This window comes from Sander vitreus, chromosome 9 (genome assembly GCF_031162955.1).
Source record: "Sander vitreus isolate 19-12246 chromosome 9, sanVit1, whole genome shotgun sequence".
NCBI lineage: Eukaryota > Metazoa > Chordata > Actinopteri > Perciformes > Percidae > Sander > Sander vitreus.
In genome coordinates, this window is record NC_135863.1 from 13,595,220 (window position 1) to 13,615,178 (window position 19,959).

At 38.9% G+C, this 19,959-nt stretch overlaps 1 protein-coding gene across 2 annotated transcripts in view; it reads right to left on the reverse strand.

Moving 5' to 3' along the window:
* tsc22d2 (TSC22 domain family 2) overlaps positions 1 to 19,959 on the reverse strand; it is a 43,405-nt gene that overhangs the window by 17,258 nt on the left and 6,188 nt on the right. The window lies entirely within an intron of this gene.

Consider the following 19,959-nt stretch of genomic DNA (forward strand, 5'->3'; position numbering starts at 1 on the left):
CTCAAGTATATAATAATAATAATAATAATAATAATAATAATAATAATAATAATAATAATAATAATAATAATAAATGTATTATTGTTGAAATAATGCAAAATGTTTGTTTGGTGCTATAAAAATCTGGGAGCATCTGTAAAACCCAGAAAAAGAATAATGGCAATCAGCCAGGTGTTTTGGGCAATCAATTCCCTAAACTAGAAACCAAAATGCAAAGATAGACTTACAATTGGACAAGGTGTTCTCATTATCAGTTTCAATCACTTGTAATCCCTAGGGCTTAAACAATTCCTCGAGTGACTCAAATAATTTGATTACTACAAATCCTCAATGCAAAATTCTTTGCCTTGAAGCTTTGTTTAATAAATGTAACTAACGTTGTACCGCACGGATGATTATTACTAGCGCACAACAGGCCGCTGTAGGCACAAGACTGATGGCGCGGATTAAAAACGAAGAAGAGAGCAAAAATAGTGAGGGGCTAAGAGAAGGAACAGGCAAGAGAAAACAACATTTGGGATCATTTTAAGCTGCATAAAACCCCGAAAACTCTGTACAGTGTGTCTATTGTAAAAAGTAGCGTACCACAATATCAGGGCGTCAATGCTACATCATCTCAGTAGAAAACATCCAGTCTACTCATCCATTCCACGGAACGATCCCAACACAAGGTAACTAACATCTGCTGCTGTCGTCCACCGGGCTGTTTTACACAACTACAGCATGCTACTCTGCAAATAGCAATGTTTTACAAACAAGCTAAAAGGAAAGCTGTCAGTTTGTAGTTTAACTGTTGGAGCAGTATATATGCATGGGAATGACGTCATCGGACCATGCCCGTGATGTCTGTTCTTTCTCCTCACTCGGTATTAGTCTTCTGAAAATGTGACCCCCAGAACACTAGCTATAGTTTAATAGCCCTGCTGTAGTCACATTTTCCTGGGTTTAGTGAACAGCTCTTTTGCATATCCAGTGTAATGAACCAGAGGCATGAATGGGAAGGGAGCGAACAAGATTTACATCTGGGTCACCAAAGATGTACTTTTTCCCAACAGAATAAGGGGCTTTGCGGCCCATGCGGCCAGTGGTTAAAGATATTAGCATCTATCCTTTTTTTGTATGGAATTTAGGCAATACAAATTTTGCTTTTTCTAAAAAGGAAACCTCTTTTTTGTATATTTACTATTGCTGTTTACTATAAAGCAAAAGTATTTCTTATCCGATACTTGATTAATCGATGGAATAATATGGTAGAATACTCCATAACTAAAAGAATCGGTAGCTGCAGCCCTAGTAACCCCCATGTAGTCTAAACTTGAGTTTAATACATTATTGTTTGTTTTAGATAGATGTTAAACTAATACGTTTTCACTAGGGCTGCAACTAACGATTATTTTCATAGATTAATCTGATGAAATTTTTCTCAATTAAATCGATTAGCTGTTTGGTCTCTAAAATGTCAGAATATGGTGAAAAATGTGGATCAGCGTTTCCCAAAATCCCAAGACGACGTTCTCAAATGTCTGGTTTTTTCCACAACTCAAAGATATTCAGTGTACGGTCACAGAGGAAAGAAGAAACTAGAAAATATTCACATTTAAGAAGCTGGAATAATTTTTTAAATAAATAAAGAAAAATTTTAGAAATAATTTCCTTTCCTTTGTTATAAATTTAACAATTTGTTGTATTTTAGCAAAATACTGAAAGCAGCAGAACTGAGTACACTTTAATATCGGTTTGTTTATCACAAGTAATATCGTTATCGCTATTTTCAACGTTATCGCAGATTGCATATTTTCCTCATATCGTGCAGCCCTAACTAACACACTTTTAAATCATGGGATATTGTGTGAAATTGTCGTTCATCTGCAGTAAACAATGTCAAAGGTCACCACCGATCGGCGGATGATCTGGACAGGAAGTTAACTTTTCACGTCAGCTATTAACGTTGAATGAATGAACTACTACTCTACAACTACTGGCCAGACTGATTTGTAGAAGAGAAAGTGAACTCCAAACAGGGGCGGTTTTCCTGAGGGGTGATGAAATTACAAACCACATCAAATATCAGCATTCACGTAATTGCTCGCAGAGGATGTTAATGATATAACCTGGTAACAAATCTCAGTCCTGGATGTCCGAGTTTAAAAACGGTCAAATAAGCTTAACTACAAAAACACAGACCGATTTATTTTAAGATGCAAAATACTTCAACTTCACTCCGAGGACACGGAAGTATTCTTCAGAAAATGTAGCCTTGTCTAGTTTGATTCCATTGTTTTGCTCTCGGTTTTATTTATTAGTCATATATGGTCTGTGGTTTAAGCCTTGGTCTTGTGTCTTTGTGTCTGTAAATAAACTTTAGTTACTTGAATTACTATTAGTCAAAGTGCCTTCAAGTACCATTACTGCATACATTTTCAGCATGTATGGCATGTCCAAAAAAATGTTTTCACTTGTGACATTTGCGCTACACCAATCTGCATTTAATGCTTTGATGGGCCAATTCAATTCAAAGCTTTTCATTAAACTGAGAAGGAGAGCATGCATTTCAAACCAAAACAACTTTCTGGTAACACCACTGGCTACAAACAAAAATGGAAATAAGGTGAGGTATCACGTAATGGCGCTCAAATCAGACAAGCCGTGCTGAAGCTGGGTTACCCTAAATGTAAAACTTTGTATGAAAGGCTTGTGGTACAATAAAAGCAGGGGTGGTCTACAAAACCGTAAAGTGGACAGTTTCACTATGTATGAGACCCTTAAGGACTGAAAAACAAAAGCAGGCAGGATAAAAGAATTTTACAAAATGAGAAAAGCATGGTTAACCATCCACTACTGTATTGGCAAGTGTCAACTATGATTTGCAGCCGAGTTTTTATAGCTGAGCCCATGACAGATTTATCTGCGCCACACCCCACAAACAGCAGCCCAGGACCTTTGAGTTTCCTCATGAACTGGTGAGGTATTTAGACACTGCTGCAGATTAAAGAGCTAACAAACAACATACAGTACATCAACACAGCAGCTGTGAGCTCAGCTCTCTGGGCGAGCCAAAATACCTGGTTTTATTGGGACAGGGTGAGAATTTTGTATGCATAACCAGTTCATCAGGCAGAGATGAGCCAAGTAGAGATATCTTAAAAGAAGCTGAGAGAAAAGCAGCAATTCAAAATCATGAAAGTGGAGACAGGGAAAAGTTAGGCGTGTCACCTCACCTGAACGCCTTTCAGCAACCTTCTTCACCCTCTGCAGCCAGAATTGTAGGATGTGTGTGTGAAGTATGTTTTTCAGTGCTTTATGTAGCGTGCAGTAGTATGCTGTACGCAGCACTGTAAAGGCCACTTTAAAGGCCCACCAAACATCGTCTCTTTATAATGTGTACTGTGCACAGACCAGTATAGAATGGAGTTACAGACCAGGTTTCAAAACCATCTCATGAGTAGGCATTGCTTTTTTTAAAGAGATAACAAGACAAACAAAATGTCTACACCAGCGACACAGTTAAAGCAGCTGCAGTCCTTCGTTCAGTCACAGTACCACTGTACATTAAGAATCATTTGACAGAGCCTACACCCCAACACACAATCATTTCCTTAAAATGCGTACATTAAATTAAAAAAAGACTTGGTGATAAAAGATGCTTTGGGTCATGCAGATAAAGTATGAGTAAAGAGGAGAAATGCAACTGTAACAGCACTGACTAAAATTGAAGTATATCAGTTCTGTCAGATGAACAACTGAAAAAAGCAACTTAAATATGTCCGGGGTAGACGGAGTGAAAACAAATATAGAAAGGTTTGAGTTTTACAACACAAATACAGAGCCGACCCAATAAATCTATATATTAATGAACATGGACTTCATATTTCGTCATATTTCATACAGCTTGTGACCAATGCCGTCATTAGGTCTAGGGCTTAACAATTAATCGCATTGCCAATAATATCGCGATACGCAATTTCCTAATCGCAAAGGCTGCTATTTGGTCATGTGACTCGCAAGAGCAAAGCAGTCTGCACTCCGCAGAGAAAGCATCAAATATACCTTGACCTGTTGTACAATGACCTCAGGCTCGACAGAAACTTTTGTCCCAAAATAGGAACAGTATGTCACTTGTGTGGGACTATTTCGGCTTAAAAAAAGAAGATGATGCGCAGCTTCAGGTATTGTGCAACGTTGCTACCTCACAGGGTAACACTACGAACCTGTATCAGCACTTTTAAAAAAAAAACACAAAGCCATCTAAGACAGTTGCATGGCTAAAATGCCGAACACCAGTTTGTCAAGTAAGCAAAATACCACCCGACAGGCATCACTCACCGAAATGTTTGAAAACGTAAAGTTAATTTCATATGAACGTACTTTAAAACAGGACGAGGAAATTACTCAAGCAGTAACGGAGTTTATCGCCAAAGACATGATGCCCCTTTCATGAAACCATATGAGCATTTCTGCCACGGATAAGAGAGTGACGGCCGGAGTCTGGAGATGTTTTTAACATGAAAAAAGGCAGATTTGGTGATAGATTTGATGCGAGTATGAAGTACACTGACCGGAGCTGGATGGGAGCGGGAGTTGCTAATGGTGAGAAATTGCTTCCTGATCACTATGACTGGTAGTGCCATACTCACTGCACTTTAGCCTGCGTTGTGTGTTGCTGTTACTGACTAGAGATAATTACGATTAATATTTAGATATTAATGTTCAGACAGTGCTTACATTTAAATTTGAGTTACCTAAATATTTTCAAAGAGGTACAGGCAGATATTTCTCTCCTTTTATTTTCTGCATTTTTGTTTCTGACTGGAGATCAGAGAGATATATATATATATATATATATATATATATATCGATAGATAGATAGATAGATAGATATAAATAATATTTCTGCATTCTGCACTTTAGTTTGTGCGATTTGTTTCTGACTTTCATATGAATGTTTACACCAGGCTTGGTCAGTGCTCAATATAGTACTGTGACTGAAGTAGTTCAATAAAAGATGTCATTCATATAAATCCATGCATCACCTAATTTCATCATCACATACAGACCTGGCCTCCAGGAAAGAACAGTTTGTTTAATCTATCTAATCTTGTGTTGTTCATACTCTACAGTGACTTATTGCTTGTCTTTGTTGAATAATACAGAAGACAAAAAAAAAAGCTTACAAAAATAATCAATAAAAAAAGAAATTTTCAAGCAAATACGCAAACTGGTTTCAGCTTTTCAAATGTGAGGATTTGGTGCTTTGCTTAGTCGTATATGAGAGTAAACAACATATTTGGTTGGACAAAACAAGATATTTGTATACAAATAGATTAAATAATCTGCATATTAAAAATGATCGGTAGTGGCAGCCCTTATCATACATAATCAGATCCTTAATTAGGATCATATTCAAGTCGTCTTTACACAGCACAGCTCACCTTCTGTCACGTTGCGACCTTAAGTCATTTGGCCTAGTTGAGCTGTTGGAAATTCCATTGTTGATGGAAGCAAATATTAGTAATATTAGCAAATAAGGGACTACAATCAAATAAGCTGCTTAGTGTGCTCAAAGTAAAAGGCATAATGTTTTTTGGTAGATATGCAAAATGATAAACATTCTTGTTGACCTGTAGTAAGATTTGCCAGAAAACATATTGGTAACTTATGTGCACCTCTCAGGCATTTTCTGTGCATCAGAATGTATTGGTTGTCACTGTTGTTGACAGAAGCCCTGCAGTGCCTCCAGCTCAGGCCACAGCTTGTCCACTATTTGTGTGTTAGGGGAGTGTGAGGTAATTTCTGATCCCACCTATCAAAGTAAAACAGGTTGCCTGTGTCTATTTACCTGACTAGATATGTTGAAAAATGTTCACTTTAAAAAATTGCTTTAGAGCAAGTTTGCACAGGTTACAGTAACAACGCAGGATAATAAACGGGTGGGTTATAAACATTATGATACTTCTCTCTGCCTGCCTATTAAGCATTTTCAACAAATAAAGGCCAGTAAAATGTATGTCATAATTAAGCAGGGACATGTGACCAAAGCAACATTTGAAATAACAATGTAAACATTTGTTTTTGAGGAGTCATTATTTCATCTGGCAACTGTAAAATGTGTATAGTATTAATTGGAATATTTGACTGGAACATTTACAAGTTCCATTTAAATGAAAAAAATACCTGCTTATGAAAATAATAATAGTATTACATTACTTATTAAAAGATGCAACTAACTTTATCATACAATGACTGAGAATCTGTAATAATCAAGTATTTACTTAGTTCTGTGCACTTTTATGGAGTGCAGTTTTTATTTTAAATACCTTCTGGACCGATGTCTTTGCAGTTAAAGACATTTTGCCCTCCTAGCAAAAACAATGTGTGGCAAAGGTGTTCAGATCATAAATGTAGTCATTGTAAAGTGAGAATCTGGATAAAAGCGCCATCAACCAATGGGCTAGAGTACCTTACGCATTAAGCAACCACCCTGCAAATAGGTGCCAAAAATTAGGTCTCACATTGGGTGGGTTGCCTGAAGTCACACTATACTGTCAGATCTGAGACGACGTTCCCTGGTCTCATGATGTGTGCTTGACGTGAAGGGATTTAGCAGCCAGAACTTCTGTCAATAGAGAAGCTTTGTGTGTCATAACGCTTTATCACACAAAGACCCTGTCACGTCAAACATGCAGAGCTACTTTCTGCAGTACCCAAGGTTCAGGATATTACACTATTTGATTGGTGATGACAAAAGGTTTTCAGAACAGAAAGTGCTCATTCAAAAACTCCTGTTACATGTAATATGACAACAATGACATAATGGTTTGATGATGTTCCAACTCCCTGTTGTGGAACAGGAACTTATGAAAACAAGTATGTCAATACAAATCCCTGGGCTATGACATATTAACAATCATGGCACAACATGCACAAGCTGGAGAATAGAACCACAAGAAGAATTTTGCCTGTAAACCCCATTCAATCCTTTAAAAAAAACAAAAAAAACATAAGGACAGGCGACACGACACAAAAGACTAAACACGTTGCAAACACTGGGTTTTGAATTGCGTTTTGTTTTCCTGAATTTTTTTTTTTTCATGCAGCTGACTTTCTGATGTTGCTGAATGCACATGTGAAAATATATCTTTATCTTCATGGCATGTATACAAAACTCTCTCCTTGTTCATATCAAGTTAAATATACAAAGTTTCGGGGTTGAAGCCGGGCAGAGGGATGAGATGTGACCCAGCAGTTGGAGTTCTTTTCATAATGTAGTGATTAGGAGATGCCGTGGGAGAGCGAGGAAGAAGCTCAATGACAAACAAAAAAGGGACGTAACACTGTGCATGGGGCCAAGCCTGCAGCCACACGCGAGTCAGGCAGAGTCATAGCTGTGCAGCTAACCACCTCCGACGAGACTAGAGCCCGACCAATAAAGGATTTTAAGGCTGATAGCGATACAAACATTTGGTGATTTAAAAATCCGATATTTCGGCCAATATATATATTTTTTAAATCCAGAAACGTGTAACAAAACATAAACAGATTAGTTATGTGTACTTATTTATGAGTCCTCACTAAAATATGATAACTTAAGTTTGATTTGATAAGTTTAAAAATAAACTTGTTTGTTTTATTGTCACAACAGAACAGAGGAACATCAAAATATATTAAAGTTCTGATAAATAAAATGTATAAAAATACAAACTGAAGATATGAAACTTAAAGGGTTAAACACAAGCGTTGCCAACAAAGACGCTGTAGAGCGCCCTCTGGTAGACAAACTATGCAACGCCAACACTCATAACATGGTTGAAGGGTGTTTCGTCGTATTTTATTATTTTTTATATATTCATTTATCGGCCATTATAAATGCTGATACCGATAGTTTGGAAAATGCCTAATATCGGCCCACCGATATATCGGTCGGGCTCTAGACAAGACAACCCTGTTCACTCTCCTATGGGAGGCTACAGCAGGTAGGACAGAGAAGAGAGGTTTCTGGGGTGTTTATGACTCACTCAACTTAAAAAAACCTCAGTAAATAAGATCACAGCTCAAGCTTTAGTAATGTTAAAGGCAGGCTCGAACACATAGCTAACATAGCAAAGACTAGCAAATAGATAAAGGCAGTGAAGGATGAGTAAAATATGTCACACTGATATGAGCATTCTTGTAAGCAGAGGGTGTTAATTTCTGCTCGGGTTACACATAATTGTTACCATGAGTACCGATGAGTCAGTATAATTTAGGATCTGGGGTGGCTCATTCAGCTGGGTGGCAGCTGATAGCCTCACCGTGAAGCTTCAAAGCCACCCTATCTGCTCAATTTCACCCAGCAGGGCTCAAGTTGGTTGACTCTGCCGGTTAAATAAAGTGTAGAATTGGTTCCTGGAGCGTGACGCTGGCCAAGTGAACTTTGCCATACTGGCCCTTAGGTCTGTTTCTGTCTCAGCTTGTCAGCTGCTGTGTAATAACACTGGCCGGTCACTCTCCGGTGACTTTTTCTGGCGCTGAGCAATAAGCCTGGTGATTGATTCATCACTCTAATTTACAGTTTTACCTATTAACAATAATGTGTCTAAATAGGAAGATTAGGTTTTATTTTTTACCATTTTAAAACAAGGCATTCAATGAAATGTTTATTGTATTTATTCAAGTTGGAAGATACATTACCCGTTTTCACTATAATGACTAGACTATCACGGAAAAGCTTGCATATGAATTAGTATGCCATTTAGTAAACACTCTCACTCTGGCCTAAGTGGGAGAATGAGCCGGTTTCCTAGCAGCTTTCGGCAGGGCAGTTTGTCTCTTTAAAGTGCCCATATTATGAAAAAAACACTTTTTCTGGGATTTGGGGTGTTCTTTTGTGTCTCTGGTGCTTCCACACGCATACCAACTTTGAAAAAAATCCATCCATGCTGTTTTGAGTGAGATACGGTTTCTGAATGTGTCCTGCCTTCAGTCTCCGGTTGAGCTGTTCGGCACGGCTTGTGACGTCACAAGCCGAAACGAGCAGGCTAACCGCAACCGTTAGCTAACGCTAGCATGCTACCTCGTTCTCAATAGCAAAGCACTGCTACAACACAAACAAGTTCACCATAATATACAAAAGAACCACTTACATGTGCGCCCTCATTTAGAAGTCTCCCAGCTAATCCTGCCTTGTAACTGACCGCTAGCTAGCTGACATGATCTACATCTGAGCTACTGCGCATGTGCGAGTGCAATCAAAGATAGTACAGAAGAAGAAGAAAAAAAGAGGTCTCACTCTGTAGTTAAAACAGAGACCAGGTGAAAAGAGGATCTGCAGCAGTGAGAGAGAGCTGTGCAGGACAACAAAAATATGGTGTTTTTTGAAAATGAAACCATGTAAACCTATTCTGGTACAACCTTAAAATACAATTATGAACCTGAAAAGGAGCATAATATGGGCGCTTTAAATCATTTTCTATCCAAAAAACATGACAACATTACACACTTCACTTTATCAAACATGGCAGTGTTATTGCAACTGTTATACCATACTTTCTAGTTTCTCTGCATTTATCTCTGTGCAGATAAAGCACCACAGATTCTTGTGACAAATTACATGCAACTCCTTTCACATACAGTACATTGGGTGTGTCTTGTAAGCTTTACATCGACTGTCCTTATGTAAAACTTATCTAGATCTAAAGCTTGCTCTAGTACAGGACACGTACAGTGCCATGATTCCCTTTACAGGTCTTTGTATGTGAGAAAAGGATAATGCAGAGTGAGGGCCTAGATGCTGAATGTAGTATAACATTATCATGTGTATCACTGTTAAGGTGATACTCCTTTTTAGATTTAATCCTTAACAATGTCTGAAAATGTATTATTTTACAGTGCACATTATGCTTACGGTAACGATTAGGGTTGGGTACCCAACTCCGAATTACGTCCGATTACCAAGTACCGATTCACGTTAAATCAATTGGAGCCATATTTTGGAACCTGAGAGTGCTAAGCGCGAGCTTCCCTGTCCTCGCCTCTGCACGTTTTGACAGAGAGAGGGGCGCTGTTCTCTTAATACATCCATGGCGCAGAGCACCAAACATCTTTGACAGGTTGGACGTAAAAAAGCAGTTCTGCCTAGCTTTGTTGGGCATTCTTTGAGCCAAACAAATCCTCTAATTCGTTTATCACACTTAGGATTGCAAAATTCCGGGAATTTTCAAAGTTGGAAACTTTCCATGGGAATTAACGGGAATAAACTGGATATTTTTAATATTGCTTGTTATAATACTGTTAGTCTATAACAGGGAACTTAAATGAAGTTGAAAAAAACCCATCTTGCAGCATAATCTTGGTTAAAACAACCTGATTTAATGCAACTTCAGTTGAATGTCCTCCTATATTCGTCAACGACATGCACGCACGCACGCAGTAATCAACATAGGCTACTACATACTTTCCAACATTTAGTTTTTAAAATACTTTTTAGGTGGGGGGTGTAATACATAACCCATTGCTATTATTAACCTATGTGTGTTAATTGTATAGCCCACTAACCATAGTAAATCAAAATTGGAATGGTTCCAAAATTCCCCAGCTAAAAGCAACATCCAGATATTAATAATCCAGTTTATTCCCATTAATTCCCATTTATTCCCATTAATTCCCATGAAAGTTTCCAAAATTCCCCAGCTAAACTTTCCATGGAAATTTTCCGGTAAGTTTCCAGAAAATTTCCGCCCCTTTGCAACCCTGATCACACTTCATCTCTACTGTGTTACTTCCGTTTTTCTCTAGTCTCTTTAGTTTAATTTAACAAAAACATTACACATTTCATTTCTCGGTATAAAAATTGTATAACCGACGTACTGAACCATATAAAATTGAATGTTGTACAAATACCAAAATTGGTAATGCCCTTACACTTAAAGTGTTTCTTAAAATATGATGGTAGCAAAATAGCAAAGTGGCAGAGCAGCGCACAGGGGCACCAAATGTAGAAATCAAAAATAGAATTGATAGATTAAATGAAAAATAAATATCAACTAAATAGGTGGTTTTAAGTGACCCTCTTCAGTTAACACTTTCTCACCTTTGTTTGACTGTTGTAAGATAGATACGAATATGGGTGAAATGTTCTAACATGTTAAACTTAGACGCTGACTCAGATGAGACAGAGGCATGATAGTGTGAAAGTTCAAAATGAACGAGTCATCACACCTCACCATAGTGTTAACCAAGAGGTCAACATGCCTGATGATGGTTCACATAAGATAACATAACATTTCTGCTAAAGAAATCAAGTAAGCAGAGTCTGATTCACAACAGTATGAAGTTCAACAAAGAGTTATGAAAAGTGGTAGTAGTTACACACACACTAGAACATGATCACATAATTACAGGAAGTTATTTGTTGGAAGCTAGAAAATAAAGTATATAATGGACTCTCTGGATGGCCTCTCTGGGTGAAAAAGAGGACGAGTTTAGGCAAATCAAACCTGACTGAGTGATAAGCTGAGGTACCATCTGTTTGGTATAGCCGTTTCGAATGAGCGAATAAACCGTTATCAGTCTACCCAGCCACAATGACTCACGTCCGTTTCCTTGCAAAGACCTGCTCATTGTAAGACACTGGAGGTGGTGTGTGTGTGGGGGGGCAGAGAGTGGTTCTCCGCTGGCAAGAGGAGATACTCGAGATGAAGTTGATTCGAGAAAAAGAAGAGGAAGACAAAAGAGGAAGTGTTTGACAGAATATGAAAGCGGACTTCAAAGCAAAGCAGGAAACGTAGGTCTAGCAAAACCTGCGCCTTTCTCAGCTGAAGCACCTTAAAAGAACTTGCATCGCCTGCCTCGATGTTAGAGCCATAACCTTAGTTGGCCTTCAGAGCAGGTTGTGCTCATGTTTACTTACTTGATGAGAACTTGTGGAAGAAAAAAAGAAAAAACACTTGCGAGTGAATCCACTGCTGTGCTAAACATTCACAACCTGACAAGATAAGATTTTATAGTGATACCAAATGTGCTATCAATTCATTGTTTAAGTCATTGTTCAAGCAAAAATGCCAAACGATCCCTAGTTCTAGCTTCTCGATTGTGAGGATTTTCTGCATTTCTTTGTGATACGATGGTCAAGATAAAGAAATTAGTTTTTGACTTGGTTATCTAAGGACTTCACCTTCAGGAAGATGTGATGGAAATCCATCACAATTTTAGAACAATACTTAAACAAATAAATCGATGAATAATCAAAAAAAATAATTGCAAGATCCGTCAGTAATCAAAATTATCATTCATTGCAGCCCTTTTCTGCCAATTTCACGTTTATTTTTTTTTATCTTGGTCCTAATTGTTCAATCAAATCAAATTCAAGAGATCCCTCAAAAAGTATATATGATACACAGTATAATGATATACCGTAAGCCTGAATATAAAATGTAGTACCAGTCTGGCTTTAGTATCACAACCCTTTAGCCTTCACTTCTCAGTTAAGAGAGAAACGTTCATTGGAGAAATGTGGCATCCATACATTTAAAACAGTAAAACTGAATTCAAGGATTATCTTATATCTTATAACTTCTATCCTAGAAGTGATTTGTCCCACTGTGTGTGGACTTAAGTTCCCATAGATAACCCATTAGAAAGAAGTTTGGGACGGACTGGAAAAAAAAAAAAAACAAGGCAGGCAGTGATTGGTAAATGAAAAAGAAACTGAAGAAAACAAAAAAACTCCAAGACCCTGGAGACGCCGAGAATAAGCCAAACATGAGCACCCCCTAAAATCTGTTATTCACTCTTTCTTCAAACTTGGAGCCTCTCTTCAACTCGCTTAGCCAATCTCAGTCATACTACCACACACACAGAACAGATGAACAGTCACAAGCACCAGTGAGCCAGATCAGTAGACGACACCCATTGAAAGCAAGCAAGAGCACAGAAGAGAATGGATGACTCAAATGCATCTGCCTGCCATGCTTTCCACACATCCTCATTACTCACTATTCAGTCAACTCAGTCTCCAGGGGGGGCCAGGCACTGAAACCCTGTTGTTCAGCCCTTGCTTCACACTCTGGGAGACTGAATAGCTGAGACACACAGCTCAACATTTTCTCCAGCAACTGGTTAGCTTATTTAGAGCTAAAGACATTTATATCCCACAGACCTCTAGTCAAATATTTTCCTCAATGCCTGAAGACTAAGCTCTGATCTGCAGTCAGCTTTAAAAGCCTCTACAAAAAGGCATTGTCCTAGAACTGCTGAATCACCTAACCACTTCATTTACCCCTACCCTATTATGTTGTTACTTGCTAGGAAATATATTTTTCACCACTGCACTTTGAGATTTATTATTGCTCATCATTAGCATAAGACAAACTCTGAGATGAGGCCAGTTCTGCCCAGTGCTTGTTCTCGCTCTTTCACTTCCTCAATTTTGTGTCAGAATATCTGACTTTACTGTAAACCAACGAGACAACAAAAACGGAAATCCGAAGGGTGACATTTGAGGAAACTCTGAAGCAACACAGATGTCAAGAAGGGTGTTTTTTTAGACACACTTAAATATCGTATTGCCAAACAGTTCAAACTGATTTAAGTCCGTTAACATATCACCCTCCATTGTGTGCTCCATGCTGCAGTTTTAGGTCAGCAGCCACAGCAGCCCCCATATGTCAATGTCACAAGAAACAGCCAAAGTGAGCTTGTTAGAGGTATAGCTACTGCATACTGGGCTTAGTTTGGATGAACTTCAACATTCTGTCGTTGTCGTATGAAAACAACTTGTATTACTGTTTTTCATGCTTAGACAATGGCTTAGATCAAACTAATGGTCAGACTTCAGATAGACTTCTAAACTCTTCCGCTGCTCCAAGCTGTCTAGTTCTTGACTATCTTTAAGTGACTACATGTAACTTTTTAGTGTTTCTGTAACTGTCATTTTTCATGTAATGATCTTAAATGAGCTGTAACAGCAAACGAGACTAACAGTGAAAAGAACGCTATTTTTACGTACTTTTTATTAGTGCCGTTGCTCGGGTTTGATTTTTCCTGCGTATTCACATGAATGAATACGGCAGGTAGACGGCGCTACAGTAACACATTCTGAAGGGTCACAGATTTTTTTTGTAACACCGGAAAAGCCTGTGTTAGCATATCCAGCCAGGTGAAAGGTAGCAGAAGATTTATTTTTATAGGCTAGGCATTGTTGTATTTTAATTTTATTTTTAGTTATTTAAGTGATCTGTTGTAGTTATGGCTGATACTGGTGCAGGACAATCACAAAAAAAGAAGGAAAAAGTGACGACAGGGGAAAACGCGAGTCAACTTCGGTCGGGCTTTCAACAGATGGAGACAATTGCGGGACCCCGGATTGGCCCTCAAGTATGTAATATGTCTATATCATTCATAAAATAAGTCTACAATGCGAGATGTGGTTGTACGTCAGTAGCCAACATTAAATTAAGTCCCCCTTCCATTTAGCGAAGGGTTTTTATTTCTTTTTGGTCCGTGTTTGTGTTGTCTATTTTCTTTCCCCTTGTCCCCCTTTACTTGTGTAAAGCGTCGATGGGTTTCCTGAAATGTGCTATATAAATCTTTGCTATTATTACGTTGGTTGCTACAACAAACTCTTAATGCTTTGGCTGGTGACACAGTGACAGTGATGACGTTGTTACCCAGTTTAGCTCACGATACATCCAAAGTAGGCTAAGCTACTGTATGCAACACTTGAAATGCAACGATGCATCTGTAACATATTCTCTTATTGTAAATGAATGATTTTCTGTCTGAGAAAAACATTCATCGCGACTATATGACCTCCCGGTAATGCCATTAAGTCTGGGTAAATTAAGACTTAAAAAAAAGTCTGACCGATGAACCGCTTCAAAGTAGGGCTGCAACAACGAATCGATATAATCGATAAAATTTGATTATTAAAAAAGTTGTCAACGAATTTCATTATCGAGTCGTTGTGTCGTGCAACTATTACGCCACTCAGCCGCAGAGATAAAAAAAAATTTTGTCGACAGCAGAGCAGCGCGAAAGAAAAAAAGAGCAGAGCGGGGGTAGAGGAAATACGGAGAGCGACCGGAGAGACCCGTAACGTTGTTCTGAAACACATGGCAGAGGCAGAGAAATCTGTACGACCTAAGTCATCCAAGGTGCGGGAGCATTTCACACTAAATAAATCGAAAACGTGTTAATTGGCACAGGCGCACCACGGTGATGATTCAGCACCTAACACGTAAACATGTTGGAGTCCTTGATGAGGAGGAAGGGAGTTCAACAGCAGGGTAAAGTCACTACAGAATCCTACTTTTGTTCCGTTTTGAAGTGAGGAACTTAACGTCCCTCCAGTAGCTCTTCTGGTGCTGGTGTGGCGTTTACTCGTTATCCAGCTTGACAAGCATGACAAGCTAGCGTTAGCTCGTTAATAGGGCTTTGACTTGTGCCCCAAAATCATATTCGAATATTTATTAATAATATTTTGACAATTAAATGCCTTCAGTAAGACCTATATTGGTATAAGTTGTATATGTTCTGTCCACCACAGGGCAGTGTATCAGTCAATGTCAATAGGCAGGCAATTATGTTTTTTTTTTTTTTTAAATGAAAAGTCAGACTCTGGATTAAACACAAACAGTATGCTTTCGACAGGAATTTCGGAGCTTTCACCGTAGCCTACGTAAGTGGTCTGATGTTCATACTTATGCGCTGGTGTGTGCATCGAGCCGGTGTGTGCATCGAGCCGGTGTGTGTGTGTGCGCGTGTTGTGAGAGAGTGACGGTGATTACCGGTAGCTTCAGAGCGAGTAGCGACTCTAGAGACATAGTGAGGAAAACAAATCGTCTCCCCTGTGTTTTCTGACCAAGGTGGGAAACCTGTAGCAGGTAGTCCTTGATTTTACGTTGTTTATGGAGAAAGAGAACCAGGAAATGAGTCGGGGGAAATGAGCTACCAAGCCGTGGCCGAGCGACGCTGCGACGTGTAGTTACATTTCGAAATGCGTGAAAAAGCCTCGGAATCTGAATTGAAAACAAGGTTTACAAGCAAACACATTTACAAAAAATAATGCCCATAACAGGTTCGAAATTCGAATATTAAGGGCTGCCTAATATTCGTTCGAATATCATTATTTTTTTAAATATTCGAATAACTAAGGTCGGAGTCAAAGCCCTACTGGTTAATAACAGTAGTTAAGCAGGCAAGACTGAAGACACGTTATTATTCACTTTTGTGGCCCATTAATTTTTCAATCTATTATCATGTATATATTCTGTGCTTTGTCCTGTATCAGTTATTGTTGACAAATATGTGTGTGTGTGTGTGTGTGTGTGTGTGTGTGTGTGTGTGTGTGTTGTACTTTTTAATTTCATTTTAAAAGTTCTTTTATAGCACTTGGTCATCTTAAGCTGTGTTTAAATGTGGTGTACAAATGAACTTAACTTGCACTTACTACAATGATGGTAATAATTTAAAGAATAAGCTTGTGTGTGTGTGTGTGTGTGGTGTGTGTGTGTGTGTGTGTGTGTGTGTGCGTGCGCGCGCTCTTTGGGTTACTTACCTTTACACAACTATTAACTAAAACAACAAGTATGTATGTAAGTATGTATTGAGTTGATGTAAATTAATGCTTTTTTTTAACCGATTCATCGAAAAAATAATAATAATAATTAATAATAATAGACAGATTAATCGATTATTAAAATAATCGTTAGTTGCAGCCCTACTTCAAAGCACACAGGCCCGACTCCAGCAGCAGCAGAACTGAGATGCAGTGGCACAGGATAATTTTTCTTGGACAAGCAAAACAACTAACAATATCTCTGCTGAATATTTCAACAGGTAATGTTAGGTTGTTAGCAAACCACTAATTATGAGCCATACTTTTCTCTTTTTCACTGATTGTTAGCATGGGAACATGGCTCTTAGTCATGGGGCTAGCCTTAAAATAGTCTTCATTTTTGTGAAATTTGCATTAGACTAATCTAAGAGCAACATAAAAACACATAACACGACAGACCAGTCTAAAATCTCTCTATGGAACCGGCCCCTGGTCAGTTATCCTTATTGTATGAAAATTTGGCATCCAGCTTCTGAATAAAACTATTTCCACCAGACGGAACCGATGTGTAAAATAAGAACACGCTAAAGACAAATGTATTTTTGGTTAATATATTCTTGAGTCACTAAATTCTCAAATTGTTAACATCTGAAGTTACAACACATACACTGGAGCATTAAATAATCCATCAGCTCTACGTAGTCCACCCCTCTCAATGTACAAAGTACAGACTGGTAACAAGAACAAATGAGTCAGTGCATACTTAACATACACCAAACAAGCAAAAAAAAAGGGGTCTAACCTGTTCTGTACTGAGACCATTTAGGAAAGTAGAACAAAGACCAACAGTTTAAACACTGTACTTATTCCTGTAACAGCCTGCAACATACTCTGTGGCTGATTCAATGGCCCTGCATCCAGCACAAATTGAGTTAGTTATGGTAGGCCGCCAGGAGCATGGTTGTTTACTTGCTTTGACAGGTCCACTCTAATTGGAAGTGATCCCCTGACCACATCTTGCTGAGATAACAGGGTGGGTCCTGCTATGCTAACTTAGTCAACCACTTTGCCTCACACCGCTGGCCTCGTCAGATTTTTGAAAATTTACAAAAATATTACATGTTTGGCATGTTTTAAAATCAAACCAAATTTACTGTACTATCACAAAATGAAGACATTATTTTTGCTCTGCCTGTGTGCAGGACAGGAGCATTGTCTTTGGACAGAATTAGTTGAAAACTGTTAATGAGCAATACGAGGATAGTTTGAGGAGACATCATTAAAAGCCAACTCCGGTCAGTTACTATGCTTTTACAAAAATGCTGGGGATTGCTCAACACCAACTTTCACCCCAATTTAAAAGCAAAGAGAAGAGAGTTTTGTCTATGAACTGAGGCGTCTACCTTGGTTAATTAAAACTAGAAAAGACAATGTGAATGGGGGGAAAAAATGCATCAGCAGTTTAGCAGCAGAGTGGGAGAGTGTTAACAGCTCAGTTAGGGATTGACAAAAACGAAAAGAGCCAGAACAGACACATTAGAGGGAGACTGAGAGGAGGCAGGGCCAGTGGTCTAGCCCAAAAACAGAGCTGGTGCAGACCCGTCTGCTCAGCCCGGGGCGTCCCACAATCACAGCCATTCAGGGCTCCTGGAATGTGTCCCCTGGAAGTTCAGGCAGGTCAGCTATCTGTGGAAAATAAGCTGCTCCCTTGTTTCCAGGCACTGCGGCAACCACACTACAACCCTCAAAACACACACACACTCACACACACACTCACACACACACTCACACACCTAAACCCTCCCCCTTTGTGTTAAACTGTCAAACTGCCAAGAGGTAAAATGAGGCGCTACAGTACAAGTACTGAACATGCGTGCATATTCAGACTAACGATCAATGGAGGTAGGCTCTTCTAGGGCTGCACGATATTTTGTTTCATTGTCTACATCGCGATGTGCGCATGCGCGATAGTCACATCGCAGGACGTTGCGATGTTGGCGCTACAACTTCTTTGCTGCTTGATAAAAAAGTAAACTTTCACCGTTCTCCTTTTCCATGAGTGTTACCGGCAGACCCTTCCCCTTTAAGACAGGTGGTCATGTGACGTAACGTTAGTCCGACGGGGGGGGGGCTCTCCGTGTGTAGAAAAGTACCGTAAGCGGCAGCTGTCGCTGACACAGTGATGCACATGCTTTTCCATGGGTAGTGAAGCTACAGTAGTCAGTGTGTTATGTTCGCTGCAAAGACAAACTAAATCACCTGATTAATGCAGCGTAATCATGACATATCCCGGCCATTTTTCACCGCAGAAAGCTGCTACCAGCCAGGCTAAAGCTAACATAGTTAGCCTAAAGAAACAAGGCGTCTGTCCCAACTAACGTTATGGTTCGGAGCTGCGACGCTGGAAACGTAACACTAATCTACAACAGCAGTCTGTTTCTGATATAACATAATTTACACTGATTTAAGTGCTCTTGGATACACAGTTTATTGAAGAGTGTGACACGCAGGGTCTGCATGCACAGCAAACCACCAATCATGATCTATTTTAATCAATTTATCAAACAACCAAAGCAGGCCCCGCTAGTCGACCACAACCTGAAGTTTAGAGGAAGCAACATGCATGCATTATTAATATCATTCACTTTAGCCTGGATTGATATTATATGAATACAATAGTGTCATGTCAGTCAACCAGGTTATTTCTTCCTAATGTCCCTCTCCAAAATCACTTCAGAAGAGTAATCACAGCACTTACTTGCTTTGGTTTTTGTAAAGCATTAAAGTTCAACAAAGACTGGTTCACATAACAAAACATCCTTTTTCATTTTTATTTTCTTTGTAGATGCACTCCCCTACAAAATCACCCCAGTAGTTGAGAATTATTTAGTATTTCTAAATAGGGCTATTTATGTCCTCTTGTAAAAATTAGTCATTTTTTCATATCGCAATATATATCGCAGGGGAAAGAAATATCGCAATGTAAGTTTTTTTCCAATATCGTGCAGGCCTAGGCTCTTCTACAATAAAGTTCAATTAAAATGGCATTTGCGTGGTGTAAAATATCAGTCAATAACCATTTGTTATCACTCTAGGCATGCAAAAAGTTGTTGAAAGTCAAGTTTGTCCAAATGAAAAAGGATGCGCACTGCAAGTGTCTCTTCACAAAATGACTCTCCACCAGTTCAACCATTGTTTTCCGAACTGCAGGAGCCCCAGTTGGAGGTGGACGACTCACAATTTCCACCAAGTTGAACTCTCATGCACACTTTGCAGCTGACCTTTCAGAAAGCTTCCAATCAGATTACAACTTTATGTGACATTCAATGTGTGTGAGGAGAAATTAATCTTGTGGGTATTTGAGTTTCCACAGTTACATGGTGACATCATATGTTGGCTATCAGACATGGTGAGGTGGTTTGTAAATT